General features: G+C 42.3%; 1 protein-coding gene and 1 long non-coding RNA gene across 2 annotated transcripts in view; one reads left to right on the top strand and one right to left on the bottom strand.

The window, feature by feature from the left end:
• CDH20 (cadherin 20) overlaps positions 1-18,928 on the top strand; it is a 201,127-nt gene that overhangs the window by 103,310 nt on the left and 78,889 nt on the right. The window lies entirely within an intron of this gene.
• Positions 1-18,928, bottom strand: part of LOC131482544 (uncharacterized) — a 251,294-nt gene that overhangs the window by 192,625 nt on the left and 39,741 nt on the right. The gene's annotated exons all lie outside the window — the stretch shown is intronic.

The raw sequence follows: 18,928 nt of genomic DNA, 5'->3' as shown, positions 1-18,928 counted from the left end.
TGTGGATTTTCAAGCTCCCAGTATTGGATTGGCTGCTGGGTCTTAATACTTGCCCAGCTGAAAGAGTCTGAGCTTTCCTTGAGTGTCACTCCAAGACTCATGCAATTGATTCCAACCCAGTCTCTGCTCCCCAGGCATCCAGCATCTCTCTCTTGGTTGGTTGGTTCCAGTATCGCTCCAGGGATTTAACATACAAACCCTCTGGGTATGGGGTAAGTAATGTCCTCCTTCCCTGATTACCATGCTCTGCCAGATCACGCTCCAGCAGCTCATCCCCAGTGGTGTGTCTGCCCTGATCTGGGATGTGATCAAGCTGTGGGCCTAGGAGATTTTACTCAGCCTGCTTCCCCTCACCAGTTTTGTCCTATGGCTTTTTGCCTCACACTCTCTCTTTGAAGGGAGCTTCTGCTGTGAATTCCCTTTGTGCTGGCTCAAATTCACCAGTCCTTTGTGGGTTGGGGTGCCCTCCCATAGCTCACCTGGGCTCACCTTCCTCCTGGACTGCTGGATGCTTTGTCGTGCATTTTCACCAGCTGTTCTTTGCACAGCTCCTGCTTCCCTCTGGTGGCCTCCAAGGAGCTTCACTCACCCCATCCAGTGATGTCCTTTACTAGCTCTGCCGCTCCACCTGATTTTGTCTTGTGGCTTTCTTTGCACTCTCAACTACATCTCCCTATCCAAATCGGCCATCTTTACTCCTGAATATTTTTAAAGACTTCCTGCCCACCAACTATAATACAACAGAAAGGTCAAATAAATCCAAGGAGGACTCTCAGTGAAACTGTTAAATATATCCTGACATTGTGATATTAGATTTTTTACCATTGCCTATACGTAGTGTCATGATATACTTGAGTAGCGGAATGTCAGATTTGTGACTGTTGCTGAAGGACTAGACTATTATAATAATAAGGGGGGAAACAGTCAAGATGATATCAGATTTACATCCTTACACAAGATACTTACATAAGCTACTGATAGCTCTCAATTTCATTGCCTCATTTATATTTTGCTCTCAGTGCCAAAAAAGCTGAGGGATCCATAATCACATAGCTCTTTTCTCATTAAAGCCAAACACGAGCCCAAACCCTCCACCTTTACCACTCAAACCAATAATAACCTCATTTGATTCCAGCATGGAACAATGTCTTTCACTTAAAATTAATGCCTTGTCCACATAAAATTGAAATACAGAATGCAGCCTTCCTGATGATAAGTAGAAAGCATAAAGGTGACTTTTAGGGAGATAAATTTATTCTGTCGGGGAAGGAATAGAAACCTTTTGCTATTCACCTGTGACTTGAACATTCCTAAGTAATGAATTCTTCCCTTATTTGTAACAAATATGATCTGTCACTCAGCCCTCCCTTGCTGTCATGTGTTAAATGAAAATGTAGCATTAGTGTATATGTACAAATATATGTATATATGCACATAAACACACACACATACAGTCTCTGATTCTCGTGTGGTAATGGCTCCGTATTAAAAGACATCTGAAAGCCATGTACACATAATAATATAAGTCCACATGGATAGGCAGTAAAGAACATGGCATTTTTAATGATTTAAAATAGAATAATTATATTGCCTTCACTTAGAGAATTTCAAGCACTACAAATCATTTTTGCATTAATGGAATCATAAAGAATTATGATGACCCAATAGAAATTTCTAGAAATAAAATTATACAGAAAGATTTGTGCTAATAAGACTGCCTTGATTTTTAAAAGAAAACATCCTAGATAACTGAATTGAGAGGAGGTATTTTCCTCAATGAGTTAGAAATCAAGAATCTTGCATTCAATCATCTGCTATCAATATTCTGGATATGATGTGACATAAATTATATTGCTATCCTAGAAATAAAGAAAATTTTGGCTGAGTTTTTGTTGCACTACTTCTAGCAAAGATTTAGCTATTATTTGCTGAAATCTTATTAGATATCAACTCCTAAATTTAATCCATGTAACAAATATTTGAGGCACATTTTAGCAGCAGCAAAATCATTTTTGTAGAAAAAAATCATTTTTTGTAGATAAGAGGAGTAATCAAAAGCTATTAAGTACCAGGAACATATTTTAATTCATTGAATACAATATCGCTCTGAGACAGGTGCCAGTATAAAAGCAACCCTCATCATTTTTTCAGACAGGGAGACTAGCTAGCTCAAAATTACCAGTAAGGGAAGAGCATGGATTAGAATCCAGTTTGTCCTGCCTCTAAGATACGAAAAATATGGCTCACATAGGTAAATCTAGATCAAAGAGATACAGCCAGGGAAGGATGCACATGAAATGTAAATCCTTACTATGTATTCACAACAACAAAATTTGTTTCTATTTTAAAAATTAGGCAAATCCATCCAGGATTTTTCTGCTATATAAGTCTATTTTTTTTTTTACAAAATAGAATCATATTCTCTCTGCACTCAAAGTCGACCAATACTTCTACATCCCTTCCTTCCTTATCTTTTACTTTGCTAAAATTAAGAGTTTCTGGCACATAAAAAGCTCTCAATAAATACACTGACTCAGTGAAGGAAAAAGTAGCATAGTCAAAAAGTGGTGAGTTTTCTATTCTGATATGCTTTATAAAATTAACTATCAGAAAAACCAACAGGCATTTTTTCCTAGTTATATATTTTTAAGAATTTGTAATTTAACTATTTTATGAAGTTTCAAATCTTTCACCTTGTGGCTCCATCTCAGAAGTACGTGACGTGTTGGAGTACAATTGTAATATCTATGAAAGCCAATAGCCAAACTTCCAGCAATTTTGAGAACCAGTGGCCAGTTCAGTCATTTCTTAGTCTATACAACTTCACAATTAATTAAATTATATTTAATACAAACATAATATTCAAAGTATACAATTTCCTAATTATTTTACTAAATGTTTCCATGCCTTTGCTTTGAAGTCAGCTATGACCGTTGTATCTGGATAATGGAAATGCTATATACAGAGAGGTACCACCCTGCATCTCCTCCCAATTCCACGCTCAGTGGCTGTGCATGGAGTTTGCAACTGGTTGTGTGGATATATTCACACTGTGAAGACCAGCAAATTGTATAAATTATAACTTGATTTAGTATTGAAGCTAAAGGAGTTTTCAGTCTAATTAATAATTTACACCATGGTGAAAAATAGTTTAACAATATGCTATATATCAGATTTAATGACAACAAATTCATTGGGAAAAGAGTGAGTAGACTGGAATGTAACTCCATTTGTCAAATCTTGACTCAGAGTTCACTGCAGATTCCAAATTAAAAACACAAGAAAGGTATTCCTTCAGAACCAACTACGTGGAATGCATTTATACAACAGAGAACATTATATATTTTAATTATTTGCAAATTATTTATAAATGCAACAATTACTGTCAGTAAAATGTATGGCATGTGTACATTTGCTTGCTTCTTTTTTTCCAGAGGGCTATTTGTTCAACATTTAATGGCACACCATTGCTTAAGAAACATAATAGTTTTATAAAAACTGAAATATTACATGTAATTAGCTATTTCTGAAATATTCCATTGGTCTGTCTGATTGTTGTGGTCTTTATACTGCAGTGAGTAACCATAGATTTAAAATATCTGGAAGGACAAACATCACTCCCTATATTACTCCATAAATATCTGCTCCTTGACTATTAAAAAAATGAACTATAAAAGAAAAGAGGGCCGCAGCAGTAGCCTAGCAGCTAAAGTCCTCACCTTGCATGTGCCAGGATGTCTATGCATACCAGTTCATATCCTGGCTGTTCCACTCCCCATCCAGCTCCCTGCTTGTGGCCTGGGAAAGCGGTAGAAAATGGCCCAAGGTTTTGGGACCCTATACCCACATTGGGGCACTGGTACAAGAACCAGCTGCTCAGCTTCCAATCCAGCTCCTTCTAGCATGCCCCTTGAAAGCAGCAGAGGCCAATCCAAGTGACAATGTGTGAGCTCTGGCAGAAGCTCCTGCTCCTGGCTAAGGCCTGGCAAAGTCCTGGCCTTACAGCCACTTGAAGAGGTACCAGGGAATGGAAGAGCTCCTTCTCTCCATCTCCCCAGTCATCTCTCTCTCTCTTCCTTTTTCTCTCCTTCCTTCCCTCCATCTCTCACTTTCTCTAACTCTGCCTTTCAGATAAATTTTTTAAAATAATGTTATAACCTTCCTTCTTAAAATTTTATTTATTTTTTATTTAAAAGTCAGATCTACAGACAGAAGGAAAGATGGAGAAGAAGCTCTTCTGGCCACTTCTTCACTCCACAAGTAGCTGCAATGGCCAGAACTGAGCCAGCCCAAAGCCAGGAGTCAGGAGCTTCTTTCGGGTCTCCACGTGGGAAAAGGGTCCCAAGGACTTGGGCTGTCCTCAACTGCTTTCCCAGGCCACAGACAGGGAGCTGGAAAGGAAGTAGAGCAGCCAGGACACAAACGGGCACCCATATGGGAACCCGGCACATGCAAGGCGAGGACTCTAGCCACTAGGCTACTGCGCAGGACCCATGACCTTCCTTCTAATAGCCCCTCCAGTACCAGCTCCTCCCACTCAGTTCTTACTTCACAGTCCTGTTAGATTTACATCACTTTCTTCAAATGCACAGTATATGCTTCTAGTTTTCACAACTTACAGGTGGAAAATTCTATGTATTTTAAAGATCTGTTTTATTTACTTCAAAGGTAAAGAAAAAGAGAGACAGAGAAAGATCTTCCATCTGCTGGTTCACTCCTACAAACAACACTAATGCCTGAGATATGCAAGGCCCAAGCCAAAGCGAGGAGCCAGGACATGAGGATGGCAGCAACCCCAGATTCAATAATTTAAATTTTGAATCTTATACCAAAATTGACTTAGAGTAACTGCAAACCAATTGCAACAACAACTTGGACATTTTCTTTTTCATTTGCTACCATCCTTCCAAAAATTCTGTTTTTTCCACCGACAATTTGGCTCTGGCTGTTATACGTGGTTGGTTCACAAGTTGCTTCTTCCATTCTGTTGGCTCATATCTTATATTTTCATAACTATAGCAAAAATCATGCTTTAACACAGAAGGTGAAGATCCTAAAAGTCCTGTTACATAAAATCAGCATTATGAATTGCAAGATTAGAAAAAAAAAGTGGTTTAAGAGTTTTTCCTATTTTGTTTTGTCTTAATTTTGGTCACCCTTTAATACATGTTTGGGAAAAGAAAGAAAAATTAAATGTGATTTCATTTATGAGACATGCAGAAAAGAGAAAGAGTACTGCAAAGAAAACACAGTTTACAAGAGAGAAAATTTCAAGCCAAAAATGCTGTCAGTGCCTACCTTGCCACTCCACCCCCCAAAAAGAAAGATGCCCCCCTTTAGCCACCCTCTTCTAAAAACAAAACCTTGATAGAAAAACCAACACCAGGGTCCGGCGGCGTGGCCTATTGGCTAAAGTTCTTGCCTTGAATGTGCCGGGATCCCATATGGGCGTCGGTTCTAATCCCAGCTGCTCCACTTCCCATCCAGCTCCCTGCTTGTGGCCTGGGAAAGCAGTCAAAGACGGCCCAATGCTTTGAGATCCTGCATCCATGTGGGAGACCTGGAGGAAGTTCCTGGCTCCTGGCTTCGGATCAGCACAGCACCAATCACTGAGCTCACTTGGGGAGTGAATCATCAGATGCAAGATCTTCCTCTCTGTCTCTCCTCCTCTCTGTATATCTGACTTTGTTATAAAAACAAATAAATCTTTAAAAAAAAAAAAAGGAAAAGAAAAACCAATACCATTTGCAAGTGCTACCCAAGTGACTATAGGATCTTGTTGTTTTGTTTGGTTTGGTTTTACTGTTTCTTTTATTGCAAGTGTCCGCGGGTCATATCGTAATTAGCTCATCCAGGAGCATCAGTGTCATCAGAATCGTGTGACTCCAGTGAAATCATTCACGCCTCCTTCTGAGCGCATGTGCCTGGGCTGAAGCACCTGGAGCACAGAACATCATCAGAGCTCGTCCACACCCACTGTGGGAAGAAAGCTAATGGGCAGAGATGCCGGCATTAACGTCACCACAGCTTGAGAAAGCCTGAGCTGAGAGGCGATAGAACTGAATGTCACTCTTGGCTGCAACCTGCTTACTGGCAGAGGCCATTTAAACCTACAGATCTTGCCTATGAACTCAGAAATCTAAGAAAGTGAACACCATGATCTGTAAGATCTTTTCCTGCTTATAAATAATCTTTATTACTTCCACTTAAACAAAAAAAAGTTATGTACTAGGAGAACTCTACAAAATATCTAGGAAGTACTCTTCAGTATCAGAAAGATGGTGAAGGAAGAGAAAAAAAAAAAAAAGATTCCACTGGTTCTAGAAAATCTCCTGCAAAGAGGAAGGCTCATCAAGCTCTCTCCGCTGCAAGGGCAAGGCAGGAACCTAAGGCACAAGACGGTAATACTGAGGAGCCAGGGCGAAGGGATCAGAATCTGTATTTGATGAATCTTACCTAGGAGGTGTTGAGCTAGACTTGGCATGCACAAGTTCCCGTGCCATCATTTCAAAATGCTAGAGGAAAGGAAAGGAGTACGGATTTAAGTTCAGAGCGGCAGAAATGTGCCGAAGTAGACCAGAAGTGCAACTCCCTGTCTGGGAAGTGCCAGATTCACATGACTTGCCTTTGTTGTATGTGTCCAAGGACTAATGGGTGAGTTCACTAGCGGAGAAGTCCACAGCCAGCCAGACTTTTAAGTGTCCAGTAGTGTCTGTCAAAATCAACCGCCAAAACCTCAAGTGGCCGTTGTTGCCATTCGGGAGGTAAACCAGAGTGTGGAGGCCCTCCCTCTGTGTCCCTTTCTTGCTATGTAAGAAAAAAAGATCTGCTTTTCAAATTCAGAACTGTTGAACTATCGAAACAACGTAAGCAGAGCTCTAGGAGCAGGCCCCACATCAGGGACCCTGGGATGGGTGGGCGGCTGGATGGGGCTTTTCCCCTTATCTTTCCCCTTCCCCCAGATACAAGAGGGAAAAAAAGAACGTGATAACAATGATCTCACCCACTTTCTTCTATCCCCTGACCCCTTGTTCCCAATTCAACTATGTAAAGATAATCAACAAAATAAAAATGAGGAAAAAAAGAATAAATACATCTTTTTAAAAAAAAATTTTGAAAAGCAAAAATCAACAAATAAGACCATGCCTCTGACAGGTAACACGGCGAGTGGAAAGCACCTGGGATTTCTTGGCCATCTCAGGGATCCTGTGCCCTTTCCAATGGCAATGGTCTGGGATGCTACCAAAAATACAGTGGGTTAAGGAGATTGGCTCGCCTGAATATGTGGGTCAGTGCAGGAATAAGCTCAGCCGTCTGATGAACCAGACCCCAAATATCTGAACGCACAGTGGAAACATGTGTTTCTGTTCTTTTGAACTGATAATAAGTATCTTCAGAGAAGATTGTTCATTGCCTTATGCCCAAAGGATAGCAAAGATCAAGGAGAAGACAGCTAATGACCGGTAGGCGCCTCACCCCAACACAGTTACAATGCAAAGTACCATAATCCACCTTGACTGCTGCTTGTTCTGGAATGGCACACAGCACAGAGGACTGAGTACACGTTTGTCACAGCTTCTTCCTGGCATAGAATGTTAATGAATGACCGGCCTGAGCATGTATCCAAGACTTTTCAACAATCACGGGGCAATGGACCAACCCTGTCCCCAGTAAAACATTTAACTGGGTCTTTACCTTGCATATTCTAGATCTCAAAAGTACTGCTGTTTGTCCTGCTAACAATGACATCGTAGACTAGCAACAAGACTCCTGGAGAAATTAATTCTGGAGGAAAAAATGAATCTTACACTGCTTGTGTGCATCATCCGAGTCCATCCCTGAACTGCCCCAGCTTATTATCCAAGCAGTTGGTGAGAGTATTTCAGGCCTAGGTTAAACATAAAAACATGCTTCACTGTTGTATCCCGTAGTTCTTTTAGATCAGCTTTACTTCCATTTCAGTTCATGCAGGCCTGCTTCTGCCTCTTGCAACAGGTTTCCTGCTCTCAATAAACGCTGCATTGCTGACTGTCCCTGTCCATATGAAAAGTCTTCAGTGTGACGTAAGAACTGAGATCCTCTTCATCCTCATCTCCAACAACAGCACAGTACCATAAATCGGATTCAAGCGGAATCCAACTTAGTCAGGTCACCTCATAGGACAGGTGAGCCGGTGGACTGCTTCCGCCTGTTTTTCAGAGAACCTCCCTCCCTTACAACAACCCCATTGGGAACACCAGATCAGAGTTAGCACGCTCCCGGTCTGAAGACTCAAGGTCAGGCCTGAGGACTAGGTCTTGATCAATCGATCAATCGTCCTGAACTAAGCCTCTGTTCAAATGCGGCTGTCTTACAGGGATTGGCCCTTTGTGAGGGACTGCAGGAGACCTGGAGAAGCCTGACAGATCCTCACCATGCACTTCCTAAGAACCTCCTAGCTGGACTCCAGACCCTCACGGTCCATAAGAAGCATCGGCCTCTCTGTGTGGATCGACCCTTTGTAAGGGACCAGGAGAAGGTCTTGAGATGACTGATGAATCCTGGCCAGGGATATACTCTGGTGCTTCGTGAAAAAATCTTGGCTGGGCTCCAGATCCCAAACAGCCTAAAAGGATGATTGGCTGGGAAGCACACTTCCTGTGGGGGGCCACACCCCTGGGATCAGGTGCAGTCTGGAGATCACAGGCTCCAAATCCCAATGCTCCAACAGCTCATTACTTTACCTCAGACCTGCTCCTTCAGAGTCTTCACAAGTTGTGCTACTAGAGGATCCACCCACTACTTCTTGGTTTGGCTCTGGGAATAATGGTCCTGACTCAGTTTCCAATGTGAAAGTCAGTCCATTGCACAAGTCTGGGAGGAGGTCCCAGATTAGTTGAAAAATTCAGGCCAGGGTAACACTCTTTTTTTTTTTTTTTCTTTAACAAAGGCTCCTTGACTGGCACCAGCCTCCAACAATCTGTTCAGGTGCTGGGTTAAGAACTGCAGTCTGTTCTGGCTGAGGAGGTTAATCTGTCGGTGAGCCTGGGCACGTCAGCATCAAGGCCATGGGCTGCATGCCCCAGTGCCCCAAGGACCCCTAACTTGATCTCGAACTCAGACAAGATTTCCATATCTCTTTTTCTCTTCACTGAACTGTGCCTCTGGATAGCTTTCCTCATTTCTTACAAACTACAACTCCTGATCCCATTCGATGGTACTTCCCCCAAAACTTTGTTGGTCTGGGGTCAGAATTTAGTTATCCCTTAGACAGACACAGGTGACCTTTACCTGCCAGTCACCTCTTTAGGCACGGATCCTCTCACGATCGGGGCTTGTGGAGACAGTCCCTCCAGCGTGTTCTCTGTTATCTCCTCCTTCCTCTTAGATCCCTCCTTCTTTTCAGTCCACCTCCACCAGAGTCCTTCTAGATAGTCCCTATCCCACATGGAGCTCACTGGGGAGAGCTTTTATTCCCCCACCATGATCCTTTATTCCACCACCTGCTTAGTTGCCAGCCTTTTACCCAGGACTGGTGCCCTCCCTCTACACTCTAGCTTGAAACATCTTCAAGGTTCTTATCATGAAGGCATATTTTCAAGTTCAAACCCACACTATATGGTTCAAGATTAGGATCTCCAGAATAACTGTTTCTCTTCATGTCTGGGGACAAAGCAGTAACAACGCAGGAGTCCAAGCTCTAGCATGTTCCTGGTGTGTGCCATTCTAGCAAATACATACCCCACCCCATTATAGGCAAGAGGGCTGAGAGGGTTGGCAATACAGGTAACACATGCTAGTCCCATCCACAACCTCCTCCCCTCCCCATGGGCTTCGGTGCTTGCCTGGACACCACAGGCCAGAAGAGAGTTTGAAATGTCTCAAAAGCAGAAGGATGTTTCCACCTTTACCCTCTCAATCCAGATGGGAAACAGACCATCTACAGCAGGATGTATACTGCAACTCAATTTCCTTCATGCGTGAAGCTTAAAGAAAACCATGTCTGACCTGGTCACAAACCACAAGGTGGAGAAAGCTGGCCTACATGGGGAAGTACTAACTATAGTACCATTCTCCAAATGGATCCCTTCTGTCTTAAAGCAAGGAAGCAGGTCGAGGTCCCTATTCCAAGCTTTCTTTGTGCTATAAGACAATCAGAACTCAATAAAGCTTGTTAGGTTGACTCAGTTATTGGGATGGCCTTATCTCCTTGAGGACCAGAAGAGTTTCCTGTGATCCTCCCACTCTCCCTATTCTGTGCCCCAAATCCTTAGTTCCTCCAGAACATCATGCCAGTCTACTAGTTCTTCAGCCAAGTGCCTGGAGGGCAAGGGATCTACTCAGGTCCCAGTTCCTTTTTCTTTGCATGACCTTAGGCAGATTAAGAGAGATGTGGGTAGCTTCATGGACAACCCAGACCATTACATAGAAGCCTTCCTAAGAGTTAACCTGGAAGGATGTGCTGTTACACATGGGCCAAGCTCCAATAAGATCAGAAAAGTTTGAGGTCATGCAGGCAGCAGAGGAATTTGGGGACATGCAAGTGTCCAGCGTACATAACTCCACAATTGAACCCTGTGAATAAGAACTGCCATCCCCTACCAGTCAACAGGTAGTTCCCCAGAATGACCCTAATGGGGCCTAACAATCCAAGAGATGACAGAAGGCATCCATAGTCTGTATTATGAAGGGCCTAAGGATAGTCAGAACCAAACCTCTTAATTACTCTGAATTCTCCCAGTTTGATCAAGGACCACAGGAAAATCCCTCTGCCTTCATGAAACAACTGAGGAAGAGTTTAAAGAAACAAATTGGGCCTGACACAGTAGCATAGTGGCTACTAAATCCTAATAAATCCTCACCTTGCTTGCACCAGGACTCCATTTAAGCGCCAGTTCATGTCCTGGCTGCTCCAGTTCCCATCCAGCTCCCTGTTTGTGGCCTGGAAAAGCAGCAGAGGGTGGCCCAAAGTCTTGGGACCCTCCACCCACGTGGGGGACCCAGAAGAAGCTCCTGGCTTCAGATCAGCTAAGCTCAGCTCAACTCAGCTCCACTCATTGCAGCTATAGAGGGAGTGAACCAGCAGACAGGAGATCTTTCTCTCCTTCTCTGCAAAGTATGACTTTCCTATAAAAATAAATAAATCTAGAAAGAAAGAGAAAGAAAGAAAGAAAGAAAGAAAGAAAGAAAGAAAGAAAGAAAGAAAGAAAGAAAGAAAGAAAGAAAGAAAGAAAGAAAGAGAAAGAAAGTCCCCCATCAGACCCTGATTCTACAGGTCAGGCAATTTTAAAGGAGAATTTCTTGACCCGGTCTCCTTCAAATATCAGGACAAAATTCCAAAAATTCACGATGCAACAAGAAAGCACCTTAGATAACTTCTTAAAGATGATCACCAGTCTTATACTAGGGCCATGTATAGCTATGTGGTTGGCAGAAGGGAAGGAAGGTCTTAATAACACCACCTAATGACAAATGCATCATTACTATCCTCACCCAAACAAGCTGTATTACTCCTACTACAAATTTGTGGACTTACCAGCTTCAAATGTTTTAAATCAAACATCACTTTGTATGGGCTAAGAAACCCCTCCTACCATGCATGAAGAACTTTCATACATGCTTTGTGTCCTTGATGATTAACAACTGGCAGCCATAAAACTAGACGCAGTACTCCAGGTGAATCTGCCTTCTACCAGGGCCCTTAGATCGACCATGTACCGCTGCCTAACCCAAACAAGGAAGCAGCCAGAGCTGTCATCACCGCCATACCCCTAACGGCAGACAGGACCTACTCTTAAAGGGGAAATAAACAGGTAGGGAGTATGAAGTATTGTTCCCTATGTGTGCTGTTCTAGCAAATACGCACCACACACACACACACACACACACACACACAGTTACAGTCAAGGAGGTTAAGAACCTAATTTAGAACCTAATGGGCAGTTAGGTCGATCAGAAAGCTGTTAAGTCAGTTAATTGCATTTAGTTTTTGCAAAGCTACACAACACTGTAATCCCTGCTTTCTGATTGTGTGCTATTCTGCTCCTTCCCTAATCAGTTAAATCAAGGTTTAGTGTTGAAAGGGGCTGATCAGAAAGAGCCACTTTGTATTTGACAGCACAATACCTCCCTTGGAAACACCATGCTGACAATAACAGCAGGTTTCTTGCTTACTGTCCTTGACCGCATGGAAATTCTTTTTTGGCTTGAGACAAAAATTGACATTGCCCTGGTCCTCATCATAAACACATTCCTGATAAAACTTTTCCCAATCACAAGCCCTGCTAAGCAGACTTTATGCGACTTGACAACACTGTTCTATCCTAGTCGAATGTGGAAAATACTCCCCAAATCTGAGGAGATGACCATCTCTGGTCATTCACTGATGTTTCTTTCAGTAGTTGCATAATTATAGTTTATGAAACAAGGTATAGATACACATCTACAATACTTAATCTAAATAGGCTCGTCTTTCCTAGTGACTACAATAGCAATGGCAGAGATTCACACATCATTGAAACGTTTTGCCAAATACTACTCTGTGAGTTAGTGGTACTATCTCATCTAATGCTGACAACAACCTTATCATTCTCATTACTTGCCCAAAATGCCGTAATTGTGGAGCCATTCCCTGCTCAGCCACAGTGAACAGGCTCCTCCTTTCTAGCTGCGCAGTTCTCCCCTAATAGTTCAGAGTCAGGTCTCATTTTCTCATTTGTCACTGACCGATGATCTTGGTGCTCATGCCTATCCCAATGACTTTATAGCAGAACATGTTTTGGGTTTCACCTTTGGAGGGCTAAAAATACAAACAAAACAGAGCACAGAACACACAAAATAAGTGACAAGATATTAGCTCTTCAAGTGAGAATTTAGTGCTTTCCGGAGTCAAACCAAAACTCAAAGCAGAAGAAGTATTCTCCAGTCTGCCTCAGCCCTTCTCAATCCAGTCAGGCCTACAGCCTCCGTTGCCATGGCAACCAACTACCATTTCCTGGTTGGCCTCACATGGCTGCTGCCCCTCTTCTAAATGTTTTATCTCATTTCATAATGCAGATTCTCCTGTGGAAAATCTGAGTACTTAGTGGATCTTTTCTATGAGTCAAGAAACTAGTCTCCCTTCAAATACTTGGGGAAAAGCAGAATATAACACAAGTGGTTAAACAAAGACAGACTGTATTTCTGCACCTCCCCAGGTCTGCTGTGAGGGCTGTAACCTCCATCTGCTCCTCCGTCTTCTTATTTATGTAATTATTGTATTGGACAAATACATTTATTGTTTCCTCTGTTGAAATATAGGGTATCCCTAGTAAAAGGGAAAGAAGAGCATTCTAAACATCATTCTCCAAAATGAACTCCAAACCAAAACATCAAAAACTCAAATGTTTTGGTTGCCCCTCTACTATAAATGATTAGGCCAACTGCATGCAGCATTTGGGAAAGCAGGGAGTCCATGAGGTGGTCCATCCAGGAGGCACCTTGCAGAGTACTTCCTGCTCCTGAGCACTTCCTGACCCCTGCCTGATGACAGGCAAGGAACCCACACACATCGATGGCGCCCCCTCCAGGTGGGGGAAGCAGTCTGTGTGGAAAAGATGATGGCACTAAATCTCCCAAATTTAAGTATATTTTATGTTAATTGTGTTGCTTTAAATCTCATCCACAGGGAGACAGAGTTGGGCTTGTTGATATCTTTTCTTGTTCACACAAATGACTAAACTGTATTTCCTTGAGAGGTAGAAATCTACTTCTGAGTAGTTTTGCAACTTTAGAAGTGTTTTATGAAACTCTAATATCATCTAGTTAATTGTGCCATAATAGCAGCTTCTAAGTGAAACATTATATTATCAGTCATAAGTTGTGCTGTAGATTTAACGGTTTTGGTCATAGTATTATAATCTTTTTAATTTAGAACACTTACAAAGCTGAAAATTAAGTATATCTCAGTCTGCTATCATTCTAGCCATTACTTACCTCAGTGTCAAGTAAACACTGTGAAATGCCATAATTTTCATTAATATTACATTCTGAATTCCTTGAGGATTGAATACAGGCTCAGTGTAGCAGCACATCTTTTTTATCTTACCCCTCCTTTTGCCCTGTTTAAAGTATTATTTCTATAAAATAATTTTTTGTAAAGTTTTAATGTGCACTGATTATATGTTCACTGCGGAGAGATTTGCCACAAAGGAGAAAAGGAGAATGCTGGACTTACAGCCATGTGTGTGCAGAAGTTACTCAATGCTGAGTCCTCTATGCACTACACATGCGACATCACAAGCCCAAAAACAGCACATGTTGGGAGACAGACAACTGAGAATGTTGGCCTAAACATACAAAGAGGTTCCTGAAGCATATCAATCCCTAGTACTCAAGATGTGGCCTTTCACGGAGCAGCTGTCTGCACATCCTGGGAGCTGTTTAAAAATGCCCAAGTTCAGGCTTCACCCTTGGCTGACTGAATCAAGACCTTCAAGTTGACACAGCCTCGGGGAGATTGCTGTCACTCCCAAGAGTCTCCTGGTCAACCTTGGGCCTGAGTTAGGCCTGCACTCAGCAGACAGAGCTGCTGCAGTGGTAAGTGCAGAAGAAGGGCTGCGACTCCTCAGTCACCGAGGTCCTGCCCCTACGGAAGTGGGGAGAGCGAAGCAGGAGAGTGCTGCACATTGATTCCAACTGTTGGAAAGAAAAGCTCTTCTTGGAACTAGCTCCCCCTCCTGTCTGTGTGATGTAACTGGACTGGACTTCCTTTCTTCTCCAGTAGGACACATTGGTTAAAAAAATAAATGACCTGAATTTAGTATTCCATCCAGATGCTTTCCATTTGGCAGGCCCAATGCAAGTTTTGCATTGATGCTGAGCTCACTGCAAGGGATTAGAATTTTGAGTTTGAAATTCCAAAGGCATTTTAAAGTCAAGAAAAGTGTATAGAAAAAAAAATAACAAGTGACCTTAATATAATTATGACATGATACATATTGGAGCCAATTTAAAGTAAGTTCCTTTAGGCGCATTTGTAACTAGTCCTTCTGGCACTGAGTTCAAAACACCGATTTTATTCTCAATGTTACTTAGGCAAGTGACAGAGACTGGGCAGTAAGACCCACACTTGTCTCACCTAATTGAAGCAGCAGCTCACAAAAACCATATACTGTACAATGGCAAGCATGTAAATGAGCCACCACTGCAAAAGCTGACCTACCCCGCTAACCTTCTCCTGGCCACCCTGGCACTGGCCACCCTCCTTGCAGTGTAAAACAACCCTGGGCCTCACACACGTCATAGATACCCAGGGGCTGACCTGAGCAACTCTGCCATCTTTCCAGAAGGCACCTGGCAAGAATAGACTGACTCTGCTCTCAAAATAAACACCTGGGCTTCGACATCCCTTGACTCCATGCTCTGCTTACTGTCTGTGTTGTTTTGAAGTTTCCTTCCTCTTACCCATTTATGTTTTCCAGTAAAGACACCAATCACTTCTAGCATGAGATAAATGCTTTCAAAGTATTTATGTTCAAGTAATTTGCTGACGTAGAAGTATACAGAGTAGTTCAAAAAGGCCTCAAAAATTCAGTTAAAATGTTTACTTTAATGCAAAATAATCTTTATATCCAAACAAGGTTTTGTCATAACATACATTTTTCATTAGCTTTTTGATGACCCCCTCATGTGGATTTCAAAACTTTTGTGTGCCAAACAAGCATGTTTAATTCCACTTTTCGCTAAACTTTTTAAGTCTCCTCATATCATTCAGTATTTTTGAACTGGAATCTTAGACTATCTCAGAGAGGGCCCAGTGTGATGGCTCAATGGCTACATTCTCAGCTTGCAAGTGTTGGGATCCCATATGGGCACCAATTCATGTTCCAATTGGCCCTCTTTCCTTCCAGCTCTCTGCTTATGGCCTGAAAAAGCAGTAGGGTATGGCCCAAGGCCTTGGGACTTTACACCCACATGGGAGACCCAGAATAAGCTCCTGGCTTCAGATCAGCTCAGTTCTGGCCACGATGGCCACTATGGCCACTTTGGGAGTGAACCAGGAGACAGAAGATCTTTCTCTCTGCCTCCCTTCTCTCTGTAAAATCTGATCAGACTTTCCAATAAAAATAAATAAAATATCAGAGAATTAGTACAAATCATATTGACATTGTTCCTTTTATTTTCAATAAAGAAAATACAATGTTTTCTTATTTTCTAACAGAAAAATGAACTATGTAAAGACAGATAAATATGGTATATTAACTTCCTAAGTTGCTTTAGCACAGTACCACAAACAAGGTGACCTAAAACAATAGAAAAATATTATCTGGAATCTAGAAGAAGCCCCAAGTGAAGGAATTCCACAAAGCTCTCTTTCCAAAACCACTAGGGGGAGCTCTTTCCTGGCCTCTTGCAGCTTCTGGTCGTCCTAGGTGTTTCTTGGCCCGCCCCAGTACAGACCTAATCTCTGTCTGCAACTGTGACTCTGTCTTCTATTAAGGACATTGTCATGTTAGATCGATGGCCCACTCCAAAGGTCTCATTTCAGCATGATTACATCTGTGAACCCCAACTGCCAAATCAGGCCACATCACAGGTAGCAAAGATCAGGAGTTCCACAAATCTTTTGGGCGAGTATAGGTCCCTAACACGTGATGTCATCTTGTCACTAACAGAATATAGCCTTGTAACTTTACTAAAAAGGCAATTTTATTATCTCTCTTTCTCTACCCCACAAAGTAAAATAAAATTTGTTCATTTGCCTTCATCTAAACAAAAAAAAAGGAACAGTTGGAAATCAAGCAGTAGTTGCTAAAGCAAGTACCCAGATACTGTTCAATATTGATCCCCTTAAAGAGGATACAGGGGCATCCAGGGCATGTCCCTGTGGCAGCACCAATACCAGGAGTTAACGACTTACAATTCTTAAAGTTTTCCAGTAACACAACTGCCTGGTGATATAGGGTTTAAGAAAATACACTTGGGAAAAGCTTAAAAGAGTTACCAGGGGAAGAGATAAAAGCCTCAATGACAACTACTCAGTCTTTAATGTCACTTTGAATATCTAGAAGATGAAATTCACACTCAGTAATACGTCATTCATGGCTAAATGCACAGTAGTAAACAACTTATTTTTGTTATTTTAAGTCTGTGCTTGCGATAAATGCATTACTGTATTAAATACATTCCCAACCTGACAACTGTTTCACCTTGTGCTCCAATCTCCATTTTGAGGACACTTTCCATGATTCCTGTCTGGACTCCTTCTCTGTTCACTGTAGGCATCCACATGCCTATTGTCCTTATTGCTGGTTCATCCAGCCTCCACCCTATTCCCCTCAGCTATCTGAAAATCCCGAACAGAATAAACAGCTGCTGAACTCTCCTTAACGTCCTCCCTCCACCTCCCAGAGGTCTTCCTCAGAAGTCTGGGCGAAGCTTGACCGGAAGTATAAATATTGGTATATTTTCCAGAAAATGAAGTCAAATTGTTACCAGGTTCCCAGAGAATTTCCTAATCACAAAAGATGTGATAAAAAGTCATCCTCTCAAAGGTGAAATACAAGGTGTCATCAATAATGTGTTTGGCAGGGCACGAAGGGGCCTTCTTGAAAGCATGCTGGCTGGTTTTTGCCCCTTCCCTTTGTGCAACTATGGCCTGGGACAGAAACAGCTGAGCTGCGGGCTGCAGGAGGAATCCACACATCCCTCTAAATGTACGGGGTCTACGTCCTTGTCTTCAGACAGAATTCCCATCCTGCGATAAAGGTGGGCTGCCTAGTCAACTCCCAGCCCACAGTGAAACTAAAAAAGCAAAACAGAATATGGACAAAAGGAGCCCTGTCTTCACTCTAACAAGTTGTGACTAAGGTTCCAAGTCTCTAGAAAGGCCTAAGAAGATGGTGAAGGTCCCAAGGGCACTGGGCGTGAGTCCCTGATAAAGAAAGAGGACTTCTGGAACTTCAGAATGGCCCCGAAGTGAAATTTCTCCCTCCTCTACCCACAATGACCTAGAAAAGCATTGTTTAGATTTACATTAAGTCAAAGAACATATGTAAATCACCCAGCATGAAGCCAGATAGATATTAGAGATTCAATAAATATTAGTTCCCCTCCCCATTAAAAGTTAAAACAGATACAATGCTTATGTAATCCCTTGCCATTATTACCTCTATAGCACAGCAAGAAGCATGCACATAATTAAATATGTACCACTACGGTAATTTTGTTTTTACATTTTATTGATCACATCATTATGTGCCTTATGTAAACTCCGAGTTTTTCTGCTTATACAATGTGCTTATCTGTTTCTCACTTCCCACTCCCATCACACCAGCACCACCACTGCCACACACACACACACACACACACACACACACACAGTTCAAGGGAGCATGTCAGGAAACTGACTTCAGTGGACTAATGAGGTTTCTTTTTAAAGTGTCAGATGTTCCTGCAATATGAAGTAGTACTTTCCTCATTATTCTTCCTGTCTGAACCCAGCCCCACCTTCAAACCTGAACTGCCCCCTACTTACCCACTGCCCTCTACCCACCACACAACTGATATTAGTATTTCTCCCTGCCTTTCCTCCACTTAAAAGGGAAAAAAATTCACTTGTCACTGCTAGCAAACACCAGGCAATCTCCGGGAACATCCCGCCCCCTCTGTTTTCTGGATGCTTTGATCCACCATACCATACAACCTCACAGGCTGGCAAGCCTGGCCAGGGCAGAGCTGGCTACAAGAGCTCACAGTCCCTGCCAAAACTATCCTTATTCCAGAATCACTGACCAAAATGCCGGCTGAAAGTGAACGTGAGCTGTGACTCAAAGCCCAGGGGGCTAAAAGCAGCCACCCCATTTATCAGTATCTGAGACAAGGGGAAAATATCAGCTTGAAAAATAGCCAGACCGGGGAGACTTGAAAGCAGGTATTAATGAACCAAGACAAGAGCTCAAGTTGAGGT

Source organism: Ochotona princeps, chromosome 18 (assembly GCF_030435755.1).
Source record: "Ochotona princeps isolate mOchPri1 chromosome 18, mOchPri1.hap1, whole genome shotgun sequence".
NCBI classification, from domain to species: Eukaryota; Metazoa; Chordata; class Mammalia; order Lagomorpha; family Ochotonidae; genus Ochotona; species Ochotona princeps.
Note: the sequence above shows the minus strand (reverse complement) of the source record. Positions and strands in the feature narration are given on the sequence as shown.